Source organism: Thermobia domestica, chromosome 2 (assembly GCF_964235325.1).
Source record: "Thermobia domestica chromosome 2, izTheDome1.hap1.1, whole genome shotgun sequence".
Lineage (NCBI taxonomy): Eukaryota > Metazoa > Arthropoda > Insecta > Zygentoma > Lepismatidae > Thermobia > Thermobia domestica.
The window spans coordinates 384,029,176-384,047,490 of NC_137455.1; the positions used below are offsets into that span (position 1 = coordinate 384,029,176).

General features: G+C 35.8%; 2 long non-coding RNA genes across 2 annotated transcripts in view; both read left to right on the plus strand.

Annotated features, from left to right (window-relative positions):
• LOC145679906 (uncharacterized) overlaps positions 1-18,315 on the plus strand; it is a 143,085-nt gene that overhangs the window by 78,850 nt on the left and 45,920 nt on the right. The window lies entirely within an intron of this gene.
• Positions 386-12,721, plus strand: LOC145679905 (uncharacterized). Its single transcript, XR_014130610.1, has 3 exons — positions 386-553; positions 4,804-4,901; positions 12,586-12,721. It is a non-coding gene; the product is annotated as an uncharacterized LOC145679905 (long non-coding RNA).

Genomic DNA, 18,315 nt, shown 5'->3' on the forward strand with positions numbered 1-18,315 from the left:
CTTTAAGTTTTGGGTCCCACGGTTATGTCGGCTAGACTAAAGGAGACGATGATCATCAGAAATTAATGACATAGTGGAGTGAAGAAAGTGGGAGGAAACGGGAGACCCCGAGAAAACACACACACATACGGTGTTTGTTCACCACGAAGCTTATTTTGCGCGAGCTGGAATCGAACCAAAGAAACCCATCCATGTACCAGAGTTGGACGCTCCGCCATTGGAGCCAACTATTACCGCACTGTGCCAAAAGTAAACCTGCACGATAAAATTAGCTAAAGTATATCTGAAGCTTTACATACGAAAAGTCGTCTTAAATAATATGCCTGACATACAAGCTTTTAAAGCATGTCCATATGGACAGAAAGTGTTCTGATAATATATCACTGTCCTATTTGTAACCTACAAGAAGAAAATTTAAGTTCTGACAGTAGCTGAATGAGATGTTTACTTAGAAAGTTATTGGAATAGATCAAAATATGTTAGACTGTACTATTAACGAAAGTGCAGTTGAAGAGACGGGAGATGCTGAGTTTGTGGTGGAAGTAGAGTACTGGTAAGTTTCTGTTGAAACAATTCAATCAAAATACCGGTACTGGCAATTTATATCCAAGAAACTACATATATTTACCATCTTCAAGTGAGAGATAATGAACCATTTTTGGTAGTTTAGAAGGTAAAGTTTTAGTGGTACAATAAGAATCTACATATCTGTAAAATTTGTATAAAAACACAGTTTTAATTTGATAGAATGTCTCAGTGGTGCTGGTTTACTTTTGGCACACTACATTTTGGAAAATTCACAGGTAAAATTCAATACTTTGCGTGAAATGGCATATTTATAAAGTACAAATTTCTGCAGATGATCGAATTAATTACAAAGTAATGCAGTTGTATTTTTGGTTTACAAATGTAGGGTTACTGGTGTAAAATCATTACAAGTGCTTTACGATGGATCATATAAGTGAATGCATTAGAAAGGTGACTGTATTAGATACAATTTTCCACCAGCTGTGTATTTCTGCACAATGCAAGAAGCTGTATTTTGTTTACAAATAGAGCATTATTAGTATGAAACAATGACAAATGTTAGTGATATTCATATCATTGTCAAAAATCACTTGTTTTCACTACCCTTGCTTACGCGTGTACTTACCGTCACGGATACGCTTGCTCCTTTCGGACACTCTCCGCGCTATCGTACAGGCTCACCAGCTTTGCCCCGCCCTTACTCGGCTAGATAGCGGTCATGCTTTTTAGTGGCCACCTAGCACAAGTTGTTTTTTGTTTTTGGACTGTATTTTTTGTCATACATCCAGACGCCTTAATTATAAGCAAATCGTAAAAGAATTGTAATTTTTCAACAATTACTTTTGATGACCCTTTGAATTTTATGCATGGTAAGTGAGATACTTTCATCTTGCCCAGTGCAAATCATTTAGGAGACCATAAGAAGGAAATTAGTGAAAGAATTACAATTTTTCAACAATTACTTCAAGTGGTGTGCCAAAAGTAAACCTGCACGATATCAGTAATGTAAATATGCAAGACATTGAAATTGTGATTAATGGGTGAACTGTCAGACGTCGTGTACAAAAAGCAAATAAATTCCAATGATAGCTAATGTAACCTAAATTGATTACAGAATCAAAAACCTTTATCGTAGTAACTATAGTTTGTAAGAAAATAAGTTTACGCCCATAGGTACTGTCGGTTTCAGCCTAAACTCTACGAATGCGCCCCCGCGTTATCGTGACGACTCATCAGCTTTGCCCTGGACTGAACCGGAATAGATAGTAATCTTACTTGTAGTAGCATAGCTCAGTGAGTGTTTCTCGCATTTATTCTTATGGTGTATGTTTGCATACATATTGTAAATCTATAAGCAATTGGTGCATAGCATCAGTGGCGTAACTAAAGGCTTGGGGGCCTCCCAACAGACAGCGTAGAGTGAATCCCCTTCTCTGCGTCCCACTTCACGATCTGGGGCCCCTTATGGCTTGAGGCCATCCCGCAATGCGAGGTCTGCGGGTCCCTTATTTACGCCCAGCACAGCATGCTTGTAATAGTGCATAATAGTGCTTTTAGGGTATTTTGCGCCACAAAAAATGAATCTTAAAAGTTCTAATAATAGAGTTAGTTGAAAAGGATATGCGTATATTGTAAATCTGCACTGACAAAAATTTGTTTTATTACGAAAATGGTGCAAACTAAGAACACTAGATTTTTAAAAAAAAAATCCAGCAAAGGAAGAATATTATTTCAGGATTCATATCTATAATTCAGACGAAACAATTGTAACAGAGGGTTTACAGGGTTCTTAAAAGGTAGTCTTTAGTTCTTAGAAACATAGGAAAAATTGTGAACAAATCCCATTCAAACTATTTAGTACATTGTGAACAAATTTAAGTACAACGGCTCAACCAGAAGTTTACCGCGCTAGGCGTCAGAAAAAAAAACTAAATGAGAAAGATGAACAAATGACTGTGAATGAAATCAAAAGAAATCCTAAAATTATTGTGCCAGAACTTCGTCCAGCAGTAGAAAGTGTGCGTGCGAAAGTAGTGTCCAACCACCCAATCCGTAGAGTGTTGTGGAAAAACGGTTACCATGATGGAAGGGTAAGGAAAAGGCCATATGGTAGCAAGAAAAATCGTGTTCTTAAACGTGAGTTTGCTAAGAAGGATCTGTATGAGAGTCACGAATTTTGGGGTAATGTCATCTGGTCAGATGAGACAAAAGCAAACTTATTTGGCTCAGATGACATCACAGGAGTGTGGAGAAAAGCGATCGCCACACACGGGCCATTCAGATGCCTCTTAGCAAACTCAAGTCTAAGAGGACGATTTTTTCCCCTAACATATGGCCTTTTCCTTACCCTTCCATCATGGTAGCCGTTTTTCCACAGCACTCTACAGATTGTTTGGTTGGACACTACTTTCCCAAGCACAGTTTCTACTGCTGGACGAAGTTCTGGTACACCAATTTCAGAATTTATTTTGATTTCATGCACAATCATTCGTTCATCTTTCTCATGTAGTTTCTTTTCTGACGCCCCGCGCGGTAAACTTCTGGTTGAGCCGTTGTATTTAAATTTGTTTACAATGTACTGAATAGTTGAATGGGATTTGTTCACAATTTTTCCTATATTTCTAAGTGATTTACCTTTTAAAGCAAAATTTACAATCACTTTCTTCAAATCACTGCTTAATTCCTTTCGACGCCCCCATTTTCTTCAAAATAGATTCACAGCGTAAATTAGCATGCGCTCTTACGTAATGCGCCCTGTGCCTCTAGAAAGCGACTACTTAACAAGCTCAGAGAGACCAAGGAAAGGTACCACCCTCTGAAAGCATAGTTTGTGTACGAACAAGTACAGGTATTTTACACGAAAAAAAAATATATTATTTTCACTATTTTTAGGATTTGCATCTTACGTTTGGTTCGTGGTTTTCATATAAGGCGCCTAGTATCAAAATCCGCCACGTCCATTTCGCTTAGTTTCGAGTATTCTCGCAAAACGTGCAGTGAAACTCCATATACACACATATGCCTACAAAGTCCCGTATTTGAACTAGTTTTTGTTTTTTTAATTTGAAATATTAAGCTTTTAAACAAAATTCTGTTTCCATGGAATTCCTTTAGATCAAACATATAACAAGTGATATATAACTCAATTTCGGTAAAAAAAAAAAAAAAAAATGGATTTGGTGGCTTTTGATACTAAGCGCTTCATATATTTGTGCTTGAAGTGTTTCCTTACAACAAATTAAAACAAAGCTAGTACATAAAGTTCACTTTTTGGCGGCTACAGAGGAATTTCTCCAGTATATTCACACTGTACGAACAAGTGTGTTACATACTGTAACTCAGCCTTTTATTTCATATTTTCTACATGTTTTCAACGTTAAGTCTATATTTCACACTTTAGGACCATCCCATTTTTAAAACTTTTAAATATCTTACCCACAAAAAATGATTAGGAGTAACGATAAACTATTTTTCAGAGTACTGACCTGCATTTCCCACCGATATTTTTCATGTGCTTGTTTGTTCCGTTGTACTCATTTGTAACTACTACGCCAAAATGTTTTCAGTACTTTTCAGTACAATTATTGATTTTGATGTTTTCGATTACACGCTCGCGGACCGACTTTCTTCTACTGTATTATCTGTCCCGGTTTACTTTTAAATAACCATAAATAAAGTCACGTGTAACTAAGCATGCTGGTTGGCTGTTGAAAGTTAATGTCGCATGTACGTATATGTTCCCCATTAGAAGTACAATTTTACTTTAAATTAATCATTCGAAACTTAAGTTAGACACTATAATTAGAGATAATAACAAGATACGGTAGGAATTCAGTGATTCTACAATCGTATGAGACTCGAACGTTAAAAAAGGGGCAAAGGCGATGATATACAAATTGACTGAGCTGAAAGAAATGAAATGGATGAGTGATCAGTTTTCGAGTAAGTCGAAATAAACTATTTTTTAATCTTAAAATTGATGTTGTACAGGAACTATGCCATATACTAAGATGAAACTAACTTTTCCAATAGTAAAATCGTACTTCTAGTGGGAAACTACGTATTTTGCGTAAGAATACATGCGATGGTAACTTAACAGCCAACTAGCATGCTTAGTTAAACATAGCTTTATTTATGGTTGTTTGAAAGTAAAGCGGGATAGATAATAGTTGAATATGTATGTTAAACGAATCACTGTAATTTATAAATGTCCACAATTGCTGATGAAGATAATATTGTCCTTACTCGTTGTTTTATTACTTTTGTCTATCGCAGCAAGGAATGAGATTTCAGAATACGATATAAAGTGCTTGCAGACTTGATATGCAGTGAACTACCCTCTGTTCGAGTTCAGGGACGTGAGGGACGGACAGGTAAGCTCCTGTACTTAAATCTTCTAAAATTTCAGATAAAATACAAGCTTTACGTTTGAATTTATTCTCGTTTCTGAGGATTCTTTTTCTTTCACTGTTTACAAGTTCAGTTTCATGTCAGATCGACTAATAAAGTCGCAATGTTTCTTATCATCAAGCTCTTCCCCTCAAGCTACGTTTCTCGTCTAAAAATAAAATATTTTTTGAGAACTATCCTCTTTTCATGCAAATATTTATTTACTTCATTTAACTTTATTTTGTCGTCCCTTTGTGCAGCGAGGCTATATGAGACGTGGACTTACAGTTTAAGAACATAAGCTCTGGTCTCCCATGCAAAAGGCATGTACTCTAACCACTTAGCCACGAGGGAGCTCATGTTTATTACCTACCTAGTTTAAATCTCAATACCCTGTAAAAAATGTTTTCTTAAATTCGAGAAAAAATTCCTCGTATTTCAGAACATCCGTTTCTTACCTGTACACCAAGTAATACATTCTTAAAAGAGAGATTTCGATTTTCTCAAATCATTTTGAGAAATAATGACTCAAATGCCAGGAATTATGTATCATTTCTGAGGGTGCAAATACTTCCTCAAATTTAAGAAAAAAATGTATTTTTTTTCTTTAAAATTAAGAAAGTAACATCTGAGGAAATGCGACATATAGTCCCAATTTTGAGAAACAAATTTCTCAAAAAAGTTGAGAAATGTTTTTATCAAAAGCGAGAAACGGTGCACAGAAACGGGGTTCTCAAATACGAGAAAAAGAAGGAAAAGGGTATACAGAAAATATAAACATGAAATAATCAAATTATTAGCACATATAGAATTTATATTAAATAAGCATCTACAGTTATATTGTTTAAAATATAACACATTTAAACCTTCATTTCAAAGTGAAAAAATTCCACGAAGACTTGTATTTTAAGTGCGTTACTTATTCCTACTGCAACAGACAGTTAAATATTTTTCTTAACTGTGTTATCACTGTCCACTTTCTCAAGACTTTTATTTTTTTATCGACGTGGGTTTACCCAAGATTCTCTCGTTTCCTTCAACATTATCAAGGATGTTATAAAATAGAGGATCTGCCCTTACAACAAAATCGTGAAGCCATACGTCACAGCTTCGCCCCACCTACTCTGCCCACTCCGCACCACTAAGATCGCAATGTTTCGAGCCAACAATCATAGCGGAAACGAGAGTAGCCAATAAGATGTTCCGGCTCAGACGATGCTCGGTTGTTTTCTCACTTCACTGAGTTCATATGATGAAGATACGTTTTGGCAGATCCTCTATTTTACAACATCCTTGAACATTATATCAACTTCTTAATAATTCAGATTCAAGAATTATCCGTCTACTTCAGCCTAACTGCGATAATTTCTGCTGGAGTGTAACGTCCCACGATTATGCTATGAAGCTTAGGGAGATGTTATGATGATAATGAATAAAAATGGTGTAATGAAGAGAGTGAGAGAATCCCGAGAAAACACACATAAGGTGTTTACTCACACAACCCACTTGGCACAGCTGGAATCAAACCAGGGAGCCCATACATCGGAGACGAGTTCTACCACTGAGTCATCACGGTCCAATATGCCTACTTATCTGCCATAAACAAGTTGCCTACATGAGAAAACACCGTGTGCCTGGGCTTTTCCAGGATTCTCCAGTTTCTCCCCACAAGGGATGTACGCAGGAATTTATTTCGGAGGGGTCCAAGTTCAACACGAGGACAAATTGTATATTAAAATTTGCAAAATTGCCCCTAAAATTAGATAAGAAATTTACATACAAGTAGCGATTTCGAGGAGGGTTCGGAGACTCAGGACTCGCCCCCTACCTTCCACCTTCTTCATTACGGCAGGAGCATACGACAATTTCTGCCGCTCACAAATATGCTGAAACTCCACTGCTAAGAACACAATTCAGATAGAAAACAGGAACACAAACCCGTATTCGTGCAGAAACTGCCGAAAAACGTACTTCCACATTTTCATTACATCATTATTATTCATCTGTATCGCTGTCTCCCTTGTCTTGAAGCAGAATCTTGGGACGTTAAATTAAAAAAACGAATGAAATGATATGTTTGAGTTTACGTCCCAAAGTTGTGTCGATTAGGCTAAAGGAGACGATGATGAGGATAAATGAGAGAGTGGCATGAAGAAAATAGGAAGAAACGGGAGAACTCACACACACTGTGTTCATCCACCGCAAAGCCCACTTGCCGCGAGCTGGGATCGAACCAAGGGTCTCACGCACCAGCGGTGAACGCTCTACCACTGAGCTACCGCGACCTTTATGTTAAATTAAGACCAAACGCGTATAGTACTATACTACAAACAACCTTCAAACGTATGTCATTTCATTAAAGCGATTACTGGTGATGAAAAGAGGAGGCGCCAATCTATGCTAGGTGTTCAGTACAAAGTACCTTTGCATTACAATTCCATAATAAATCACATTTTTAACGGGGTTTCTAACTACACAGACGGTCAGTCTAACTGACTTATGTGTTCTTTGTTTCCGTACATAAGCTATTTTGCACCTTATAATGAATGGCAAAGGGTGTAAAACATTGACATGTCTCCCTATTCTATTGTAATATAGAAAATAATATGCTCTACAGAGCCCTTACCCGCAGTGGCGGCGGTTGGACGTTAAAAGTGGGGGGGGGGCAAGACATGATCTGAATATTTGTATATCAGTGTTAGTTTTACTGGTTGTTTCTAACACTGTTTGACGAAAGGTTGTATAACTAATAGGATACTGTCTTTTTCAGTTAAAATACCGTACATCGTATTTTATATTTTATTAAGTAAATTGACAAGAGCAACACAAGTAGATACTATAACCCTTGGTACTCTTAAACAACGAAGGTGTTAGAAGAGATTTGATTCCTTGCTTATGAGCATCTTAAAATTCTCTCTGGAAAATTGTGTGATCAGATTACCGGTAGCTATTTAATAACAAATTTGCAAAACAAATAAATAGAAAGGATAATATTAATCATAGTAATACATAATGAGGCTTGTTTTGAAAAAAAGTTATATTGAAACTGAGGATTAATGAACAACTTTTATTTTTAATTCCACACATGCTTCTAAATGTACGTTATTACTCTTAGAAATACAGTAAATATGCACATGTACAAAATTTAAAGAAATACTTTTGCAGCTTCTCGAAACATGTTAAAATAAAATTAAAATCTTTCAGTTTTACGTTTCACTGTTATGCCGGCTAGGCTAATGAAGTCGGTGATGATGAGAAGTGAATGAAATGGTGGAGGGAAGAAAGTGGGAGGAAACGGGAGAACCCCGAGAAAACCCACGCACACGGTGATTGTCCACCACAAAGTTCACTTGGCTTGAGTGGGGATCGGACCAAGGACCTCACGCACCAGAGATGAACGCTCTACCGAGCCACCAAGGCCCTTCCGAAATATGTTCGTTGCATTAGGTGCAGTTTTCACTTTCTTGGAATACATCAAAACTCAACAATACTTAGAATCACTCCATACTCCAGTTATACAAAATATACCTAAAAATTAGAATTATGTTGAGTTTACCAAATTTAATTGTATATGCACTCGTACACCCCTAAACGCATCACTTCACTCGTATATTACACTGCAAAACAGTGGAAAAGGTACAAGTTGTTTCTTATTTCTCTGTTTTTAATCAATATCCCTTAATATTAGAAAGAAGGAAAGACATTTTAGAAACTGTCAATTTTTGTGCAATTAAAGAATAACTTTATGACTTTTTTCTTTTGTAAAATGTTCTCTCAATTAGTTTCAAAGCGACTGACTAATATATCGAGCCGAATAACATTGTAAGAAAAAATGAAAGTACGCTCGAATTGCGCTCCAATAGAATAATTTTTGGGCCATTTTCCGTGGCAATCACAACGCAATTCTTGTAGCTTTCTAAACTCCACGGGAAGACAACCAATACATACTCACGCAACAGCAAAAATTATATGGCATATTTTTTATTCTGTGAACCAGTAATATATACAATTATTTTACATTTCAAAATGAAACTAGATATATACATTAATGGGTCACTTCAAAAAAGTGGGGGGCAACTGCCCCCCTTTGCCCCCCTAATCGCCGCCCATGCTTACCCGCCTTCACTTGTTATTGCTGCACTCGTTATTATGTGAATTGAGTATTGAGTTTTATTACATAAAGGAGCCAACATGACTACTATAGCCTGTATAAGCTATATGAGGGGGAGGGGTCAGCGTTCTACACCCTAACGAATGTGTTACAATATCTTTTAGCCTATAGCAGTATGTTTACAATCCAGCTAAACTTACGTTCGAAAGCTGATATGCCGCTCCTCGATTATGTGTATCCATACGCCACCTCAGCCACATCACCGTATTGCGTACTCATATCCATTCGCATTTTGCTACAACTGAAATTCTTTATCTCGTTTCCTGTATACTAATTAAGACCTAGTAATATTACTCCTTAGTAAAACATAGTAATATTATTTCAGTGAGATCGTTATCGTTGCTTTTTAATCATCTATGATATTGCAAATCACGCACTATTTCATTCTCATTTCTAAGAAATGAGCAAATCTCATAAATGGGAACCTGAAAATTTGCCTTGAGTTCACAAATGAAAACGCATTTGAAAATAACGAGACATTTTCTCTCAAATATGAGTAAAAGTTACTTATTATGTTTTGAACATGCGTTTTTCTCATTTCTGAGCTAGAACATTTTTAAAAGTGTATGTAATAGTACCCCTAAATAGAATGTGATAACGCATTTTGCGTCACAATTCGCTCTTGTGTCTTATATAATTACATGTTGGGTGTTTATAAACACAAGCACATGGAATATTACAATATAGTTAGGATTGAAGAATACTTGGTATTGCCTTTGCAAATGTTGCGAATGTACTTCCAAAGAAGCAAAAACTCAAATTTTCAGAATGAAGAGAGTCTTGTACGCATCTAAGGATAAAGACATACCGAAGATACCTCGCGGTCGAGGTTTAAGTCGCGGTCGCTAGCTCGACGTCTAGGTCTAGATGAATGAAGGGCGCACATAGCGAAAAGGTCGCATCCTCTCTGTAACTTCTTAGTTTAAGCAGAAATATCACTGTGACTCGTGTGAAATTATTCCGTCTGTGCATAAAAATCACTGCAAAACGACATTTTGAAATTGAAAGGACCAAGCAGTTTATAAATAGTGATGGACGTGAGAAGATACATGAGAAATGCTAAAGTCTCATCTCTTGTTTCACAAAAATATTTGAGTCTCATTTCTTGTCCATTTGTATCAATAAATCAAAAGACTTTTACCTTTTTCAGTTTTCTGTGAAGAAATGCCCTCTTCAGCACTCAGGCGAGAAATCATTTTCCACTAAAATAAAAAACAGGTATGTCTTCAGGTTTCGAGATGGATGGGGTACTAACTTCACCAATTAAGTTTCATCACTGCAATTCCATTATTCAATGTTACCCCCCTATGGATATGTGTCTTCTTTTACAGGTATTTCTTTACCTTATACGCGTATCAGTAACGAATTTAGAAGAAATTCTTGGGGGGCTTGAGTGAAGTTTCAAAGCATAGATATTCTTTTTTTTCTTTAGAAATTCCAGACTTTAGGGACTTCAACCCGAAAGCCCCTTCCCTGTAACCGCCACTGCCTTATATAATAATAAGCTACATTATAATTCTAAAATAAATATGAATAACTTATTTGAGATTCCCATTTGAGTTGCTATTTTCTTCCATTCTCTATTTACAACGTGCCTATTATGAATGTTTGTGCCTCTTATTCTATATTACTGGAACATTCCTCATTAGTTCTATAAAGATAACCAAGAAAGTTCTGTCGGATTTTCACCCACCACATTCGAACATCGACACTGGAAGACGTACCTGGAAGATCACAAATAATCCTCATCAGCATCGACGACCTTCTGCCAACGTGTTGGAAGACCACGGATTCCATCGCGGTAGAACTTGATGGGCCGTAAAGCGAAGAAATTATCAAGTGCATTTTGCACCTCTATTAGGGATTTGAACTGGAATCGTCTAAGGTGATTGTCCAAGGAATAGAACAGGTGATAATCGGACGTTACAATGTCCGTGGAGTATGGCGGATGCAATAGTGTTTTACATCCAAGGCGTAGAATGGTGTCCCCGGTCATTCTAGCCACTTGAGGTTTAGTGTTGTCTTGGAACAGGAGGATCCCTTTGCGATTCAGAAGTGGTGGCTCCAGAGTTTTGAATTTTTCTTGAACACGGTTTAACTGCTGACAGTACACAGTTGCATTGATGCTCTGACCAGCTAGTAGTAGTTTCCGATGCACGATGCCGCGAGCAGTCCACCAACACACAGGAGGGCCTTTACTAGTGCAGTGCTGGTTTCGACTGTTCTCATGGTTCATGGGATGCTAATCAATGATGATGGCGTCTCTGAGCTTTGTACAGGACCCACATGTCAACACCCTGTCAAGAAATGGCTCTTTCCTCAGACTAGATAGCAAAGAAACATAGGTGTCTGATCGCGTTGACTTCTGGCCCGGAGTCGAATCATGTGGGATCCATCGACCCAACTTGTAGTGCTTCCCAAGTTGATGAAGGTGGTGCCGAATGGTTTCTCCACTCATACTGAGTTGTAGTCCCAGCTCCTGTCATGTTTGGCCACTGTTTCCTTCAATTGGTGCCTGAAGATCTTCATTTTATACATGTATTGGTCTTGCGGCACGTGGTGCGTCTTCGAGTGTTTCGCCATCTCCTTGAACTTGCTAAACCACCGGTGCACTGTCCACGTAGCCACGATACCCTCACCAAAGACCTGGCATATCTTCCGAACCGCTAGAGAGGTATTTGAGCCCAGTTTGAGCTTGTACAGCGTACACGCCCTTATGACACTCTGTGGAGGTTCCATGTTCACTCTGTCCTTACGCAAGTTATCGGTGTAACTGAACTGCCACAGCCAGGTAGTATGTTCGATATACCCACATTAAGAACTGATCTTCGCCTTATCTCCATTCGCATTCAACTCACGATGTGAGGATCAATTGAGCACAGACCGCCACAAAAAGCAACAGAACTTTCTTGGTTACCTTTATACTAATATGTCTTTCATAATCAAATTTAAAGTGCAGCAAAACCTCTTGAGTATAGATACACACAATTCTGCAGACGAAATTCTGAACAAATGAAGATTTTATTCCGTGTAGCGCTTCAGGGAGAACTAATGAGAACATGAGCCAAAGCGATGCTTCCACTGAACATCAATGTAAAAATAAACTCGGTAGTTTATAATGGCCACCACTAAATCACCATCGCGGTCGACCTCTACATCTCCTGCTTGCGCTTACCCATTTAAATCCATGTGTCTATGCCCTTATCGAGGTACCGCGAGGTATCTTTGGCATGTCTTTACCCTAATACTACTAAGTCCATAAAATGTAACTTCCAATTTTATACCATATAACAACAGTGCTCACTTGTAAAGTTTTTTCCATATTATAGGTCAATCAATAAGGCGATTACACTACGTTTCACCAAAAACAATATTTCTATCCTTTGTGTCAGTTACAATACTTTGGAAATACGTGACTAATTTATAAAAAAAAGTATTTAACTAAAGAAATGAAAAGAACTTATTTAAAGAGTATAATTTCGTTTCCTTGCATACAGGTGCTTTTGAAATTAAACTCAATGGTGAATTGATTTTTTCAAAACTGGAAACAGGGAAGTTTCCCGATTCGGCGGAAGTATTGAGTGTCATAAAAGATGCAGTTAAAGGCAAAGGAATTCACAAAATACAAAACGAAAAAAGAAGAAAGTGCTGTTCTTTGTTTTGAGAATTTGTACCAGTAATTTCAAACAGATTTTTGCTTCAGCTAACAGCTGAGAGAGGATGTAGATAAAAAAATATAAAATTCTTGCAATGACTATCATTACAAAATAACATTTTTTTTAAAAAAAAAGTAATTTTGTTGTAAAATAAATCTCTCTTTGAGGATACCACGTGTAATTATAAATATAGGGACTGTTTGACAAGAACTAGAAACTTAGGCAATAACTGTAGAATATTCGAATTTAGTCTGTTTCTCTACAAAGATTCTAATACAATCATATAATACAAGTTATGCTTAAACTTATGGATTACAAAATTTTAACTGTTTAAATTGCAACCAGCGAGAAATTTTTAAACAATATAAAGGTATTATTATAGTATGTACGAACTGATTAGTTCGTGTAGTAATTGGAGCTCTTTAAAAAGTTCAATTTTAAATATTGTTCAATTTTCACAATTTTATTTTCTTCAACAAAAAGAATTTGTAATTTTGCTTGTATTGATTTTTGAAAAAAATTGTAATCTTTTTCGTACTCCACAATTATCTGATTTTCATATAATCCAAAATTTAATACAACTCTTTAAGTGTTTGAAGATATAAATTATAAAAAGGCTGTTTGCAATTTATTTTCGGTTGGGAGTTTCTTTTTAATAATTTTACCGTCAAGTTATGCATAAATATATAAAAAGATATATAGTTTTCTTTATAAATAGAAGATTGTTGGCTAAATTTTCAATTTATATAGAGTGTATTGTATATTCTTTAAGGTGGTCAACTGTAATCATAATTATAATCAATCTTAACGTAATTTACTGAAACAAAATAATTCTGTTTTATTTTGAGTATCAGTTCCTATTATATTGATAGTGTTCCTGTTATATCAATAAATCAAATTGGAGTTGCAAAGTGTCTTTGTCTATTAATATGACGATGGTTCTTGAAGCTGATAAAGGGAGAATCATTTGATGGTTGATACGAAAGGCATTTTGCAAACGCAATTAATAGAAAAGAATCGTTTATTTTATTTTATAATAATGTTTTTAAATAAATATTCATTTATAAATTGTAAATAAATGTCATATTTCGCTGACTTATTTTTGTATTTTTTTTATTAAAGATCTTTCGTACGTTCCCAATTACTTTTTTTCTAGGGATTTTTGTGAAAAACTTACATTATTAAAACATATCAAACTGATAAGTGTTTCCATATAGCGAGAAAAAATTATACTTCATTAATTTTTAAAAGCTAATTTTGATTATAAATACACACTCCACTTAATCTTGTAATAGGTTTATTAATACAGACACCACTTACTTACTATAACAGTTTTTATTAATACAGACTCGACTTACTTCCTGTAATACAAACTACATTTGCTTCCTCTAACAAGTTTATTAATACAGACTCAACTTGCTTTCTGTAACAGGTTTGTTGATAAAAACTCCATTTACTTCCTCTAATAGGTTTATTAGTACAGACCAGAGATGGAGTGGATCGGTGGGTCAATTTTTCTGAGTGGGTCGTGGCTCAACAGCATGTGATCCACTGTGACCCACCACCCACCATGACCCACCACCCACTGCGACCCACTGACTCAGTCTGACCTACCGACCCACTCTGCTCACTGCATTGTAGACAGTATCTTCTGAAGACTGGTAAATTTGTCTGCGTTTTACTTTCAAGACCTTCATTTCCCTTCCTTTTCCATTTGTTTCTGTCTTACTTGAGGTGAGTAGGCTATATCTAACGAGGGAACCTATCCTCAGACTCCGGGTCAGAATTTGATATGTATTCGCTGAGTTTTCTTACTCGATCGTTTCTGAAAAATCTGACCTGGAGTCTGACTTTGTAATGTATAGTATGGAGCTCAATTTCTAACTTTTCACGCTTATATCTCCGCAACGGTTGCGATCGAGAATGTGTCCCTTTTCGTGTTATGTACTTTTGGGACAAGGTATCCAACGGCCATAGTTTCAACCCGAAGTCAAGTTACACTTGGATAGGTTCCCTCGTAAGTGAAAAAAGAACTTCAGGCACTTTTGGATATTGATATTTGTAATTGTAATAATAGCAATAGGACTTATACTCCTACTTGGTTTTCGAGGCCTGTGAGTTTTTAGAGGAGCTAACTACTGGCAAAAATACATTTTTGAATTACTGTAATATATAAATTACTATATAAAAAATGCATGTAACTATGTGTGCCTGATCATCATTGTCAAATTGCAAAGTCAAATGAAATGACTTTTGGTATATAGTTAGGCTTTAATCCAAACTGGGATGTTATATTGCTTTTATTATAATACATATCCTAAGGAGGTAGTGAGGATACGAATTTTTGCTGAAAAAATTAGTATCTCGCAAGCCGTTAAACTTACGGAGCTGAAATTCAGTGTATTAATTAACTCTATTGAAAATAAACAGAATGTGTCCTAGCATTTTTTAAATTCTCCTTTTGTGGGGGTGTGTGTGACTTTCTATATATGGAAAATTGGTAGTGAGTTAGTTTGTAAAAATGATCAAAAACATTGTTTAAAAGTCAATTTCAATGAAAGAAGCATGATATGAAACTAATCAGAATCGCATCTACCTATTGGATCTCCGCGATAGATATATTAAACATCCCACACAAGCTTATTACAAACTAGAAATTATAAGGAGGTCGCTGGCAACAGGATGTGATAAAATGGGGCTCGTGATAAGAATTAGGTTGAGAACCACTGGCCTAATTACCGGATTTCTACGAATATTTGAATTATGTCCAGTATTTCTTAATCCAGATAATTGTAGTTTTACTGTAGATTCAACATTCTAAAAATAGGTTCCATTTCTATACCTATCCTTCCCTTAAGACCGGAAGTTCGTTGAGACTCACAACTTCTGGTTTCGATTTGGATCCCCCCACAGTTTGGAAATCTGACATAGTTTGTGATACGAAACCAAAGTATTTAAAACAATTTAATTGATTTCTTGTGCTTTCTGACAAAAGTTACAAAAATAAATTAACTGTTTTAAAAAAAATGGCTTCTTTGACATTTGTACCGTCTTATGCAAAAGTGAACTAAGCGCCAAAATTTTAAAATCCACTTAAATGCGACGATTGGTTCCTGATAAGCATTAGAACGCTTTGCACAATCGAAAAGAGAGGAAAACCAACAAATTTCCAAAAAAAGAAACATTATTTCACTTTTGATTACGGCTACATTAATGCTGGACATCAACCTTTATACGTAATTTTCTCAAAAGCATGAAAATGGCGCTTAGTTCGTTTTCGCAGGACACGGTACATTTGTAATACGGAAGTTTTACTCTATGTCAGTGGTTCTCAACCTAATTTCTATCACGATCCCCATTTTATCACATCTTGCCAGCGACTCCCTTATAATTTCTGGTTTGTAATAAGTTTATTTGCGGAGATTTCACGATATCGATCTACTTCTATAACAGTAGAATCCGTTTCTTGTATATAGTGGATACAGCAAATTCCCTAAAAGCGAATGAATTAAAACCAAATTTGGTCAGTTCATTCATATTACAAATATCGAGTCCGATCCGTCATACTGTTTCAAAATGGAGGCCCTTTGAAAATCTTAAAACATCATAAATCTCTTAATTTTGAATCATATCATTAAAAAAAATTGATTTTTAGTTTTGGTTTTAAAAAAATGGACAGTTGTTAAAAAATATAAAATATTGAGTATTTTAGAAACTCGATAATGTGCATTACGAAGATTGAACCGACATTGCAGCACTAGTGAAATCACACCATGCTCAGGTATCTCATTAGCTTTCAGTTTTAATTATATTTCAATATGCAGGTTTTGTTGCATTTGTATTTTCCTGTTATTTCAATATGCAGTTCTCATTAATTTCATGTCGTACCTCTTTCATTTAAATTGATTTTAAACAACTCTGCACCTGTTGAAAATGTTTAGTAGACCTATTTTTTGTTGTTCTTAACAGTAGCCTATGTATAAAAATAAAAATATGCCTATCAGAACAAAATTGAAAATAGTGTTTGAAAATATTGTCAGGTATTAGATTCTAATTATATTTATCTTTTCCGCTTCTTATATTTATCTCTTCATGACTCCCATGAAACCCTCTCGCGACCACCTAAGGGTCACGACCCCAGGTTGAGAAACCCTGCTATTTGTCAATTGAACTCTACAGATCCTTCATATATTGTTTACACATTTTGCTTTGTTTCGAGTTATTTAGGCAAGGTCAAGAATGGAAATGCTACTGGCAAATTTATGCTTTCGGAATAAACTTCTAGTTTGTGTAAAATGACATAATAAACAATCTAACTATCGCATCCAATTAAGAAAATATTACTCTTTTCGTAAGCAATAAGACATTTATAGACTATTTCACATATAATTAATTATTATAATAGTAATTTATCTATACAATATCCTTGGTAAAAAATTACATTCAAATTTAAAAAAAAAAAAAAAAGTACTGAAAATGTGGCTGAAATACAATTTCCGGTCGACTAACACAAATAGGTATGGGAACTTTTTCGTTTCGACAACATGTATACATATATATTGGAATATGTATACATATATATATGCCTACATATATATTAACAGAGCAAATGCTTCTTGCGTGTTCAGATTGTAATTTGTCATAAAACCGTACATTAGTGCGTGGTGTTGGAAGTCACAAACCTATCTACGAAATAATGCAAACATATGATTTAAAACTTTTGCCATACCTCGTATGAAGGTCCCAACACATCTGATTTAATGTGTTTGATGTTCTACCCTTCCCTCAACCCTTCTTGTCTGCCACCCCCAATATCCCCATCCCACTTTTAGTGACACATGGATGTTACTTCAATGCGTATTATATTATTACTCGTTATCCCAGCTTTCATTACTTCTGTGTGTATATATATTATTTCCATCAAGAGATATATGACAACATTGCATAAAGTTGACACTGTTATCACAGGTACAACGTTAAAATGCGCGCAAAAAAGACGAGTAGGTTGGGTGGAGTTTAGATGAATGTTTTGCCCGAAGCATCATGGGAAATGAACTCCCCAGTTATTACCACGTGTATGGCGCTTCTGAAAGATAGATAGATGTGCCGTCTATATGAGGAGACTGTATCTGTATTGGTGTTTCTATATATATGCAGTGACCATTACGATGGGGAAATTCTGATTTAGGATTGGAGTGTTGGAATTGTGGAGGGGGAGGATTGAAATTTTCGTTTTCCAGAGCGGAACTCAACACAGATACAAGAGACATGGCTGAAATATGTTTAGTGCAAATGGAATTTTCAAATGCTTTGTGCTACTCTGAAAATAAACACAGACAAAATTGGTACCTTCAAAAAAAAAAAAAAAAAAAAAACTTTAATATTACTAGTTTTGAACACGGTAGCATCTCACAAAAGGTATCAGAATATAAATTTATAATTATGTTCTCCCACAGAAAGAAGGTGCTCGAGAATTCTGTTATTGTCAGTATTTGGGGCTGCATAAATAGGTCTGTTTCTCATCTAGTATGAATGGACAACTTCAAAGTAAGAACAACCTACTACATGAAG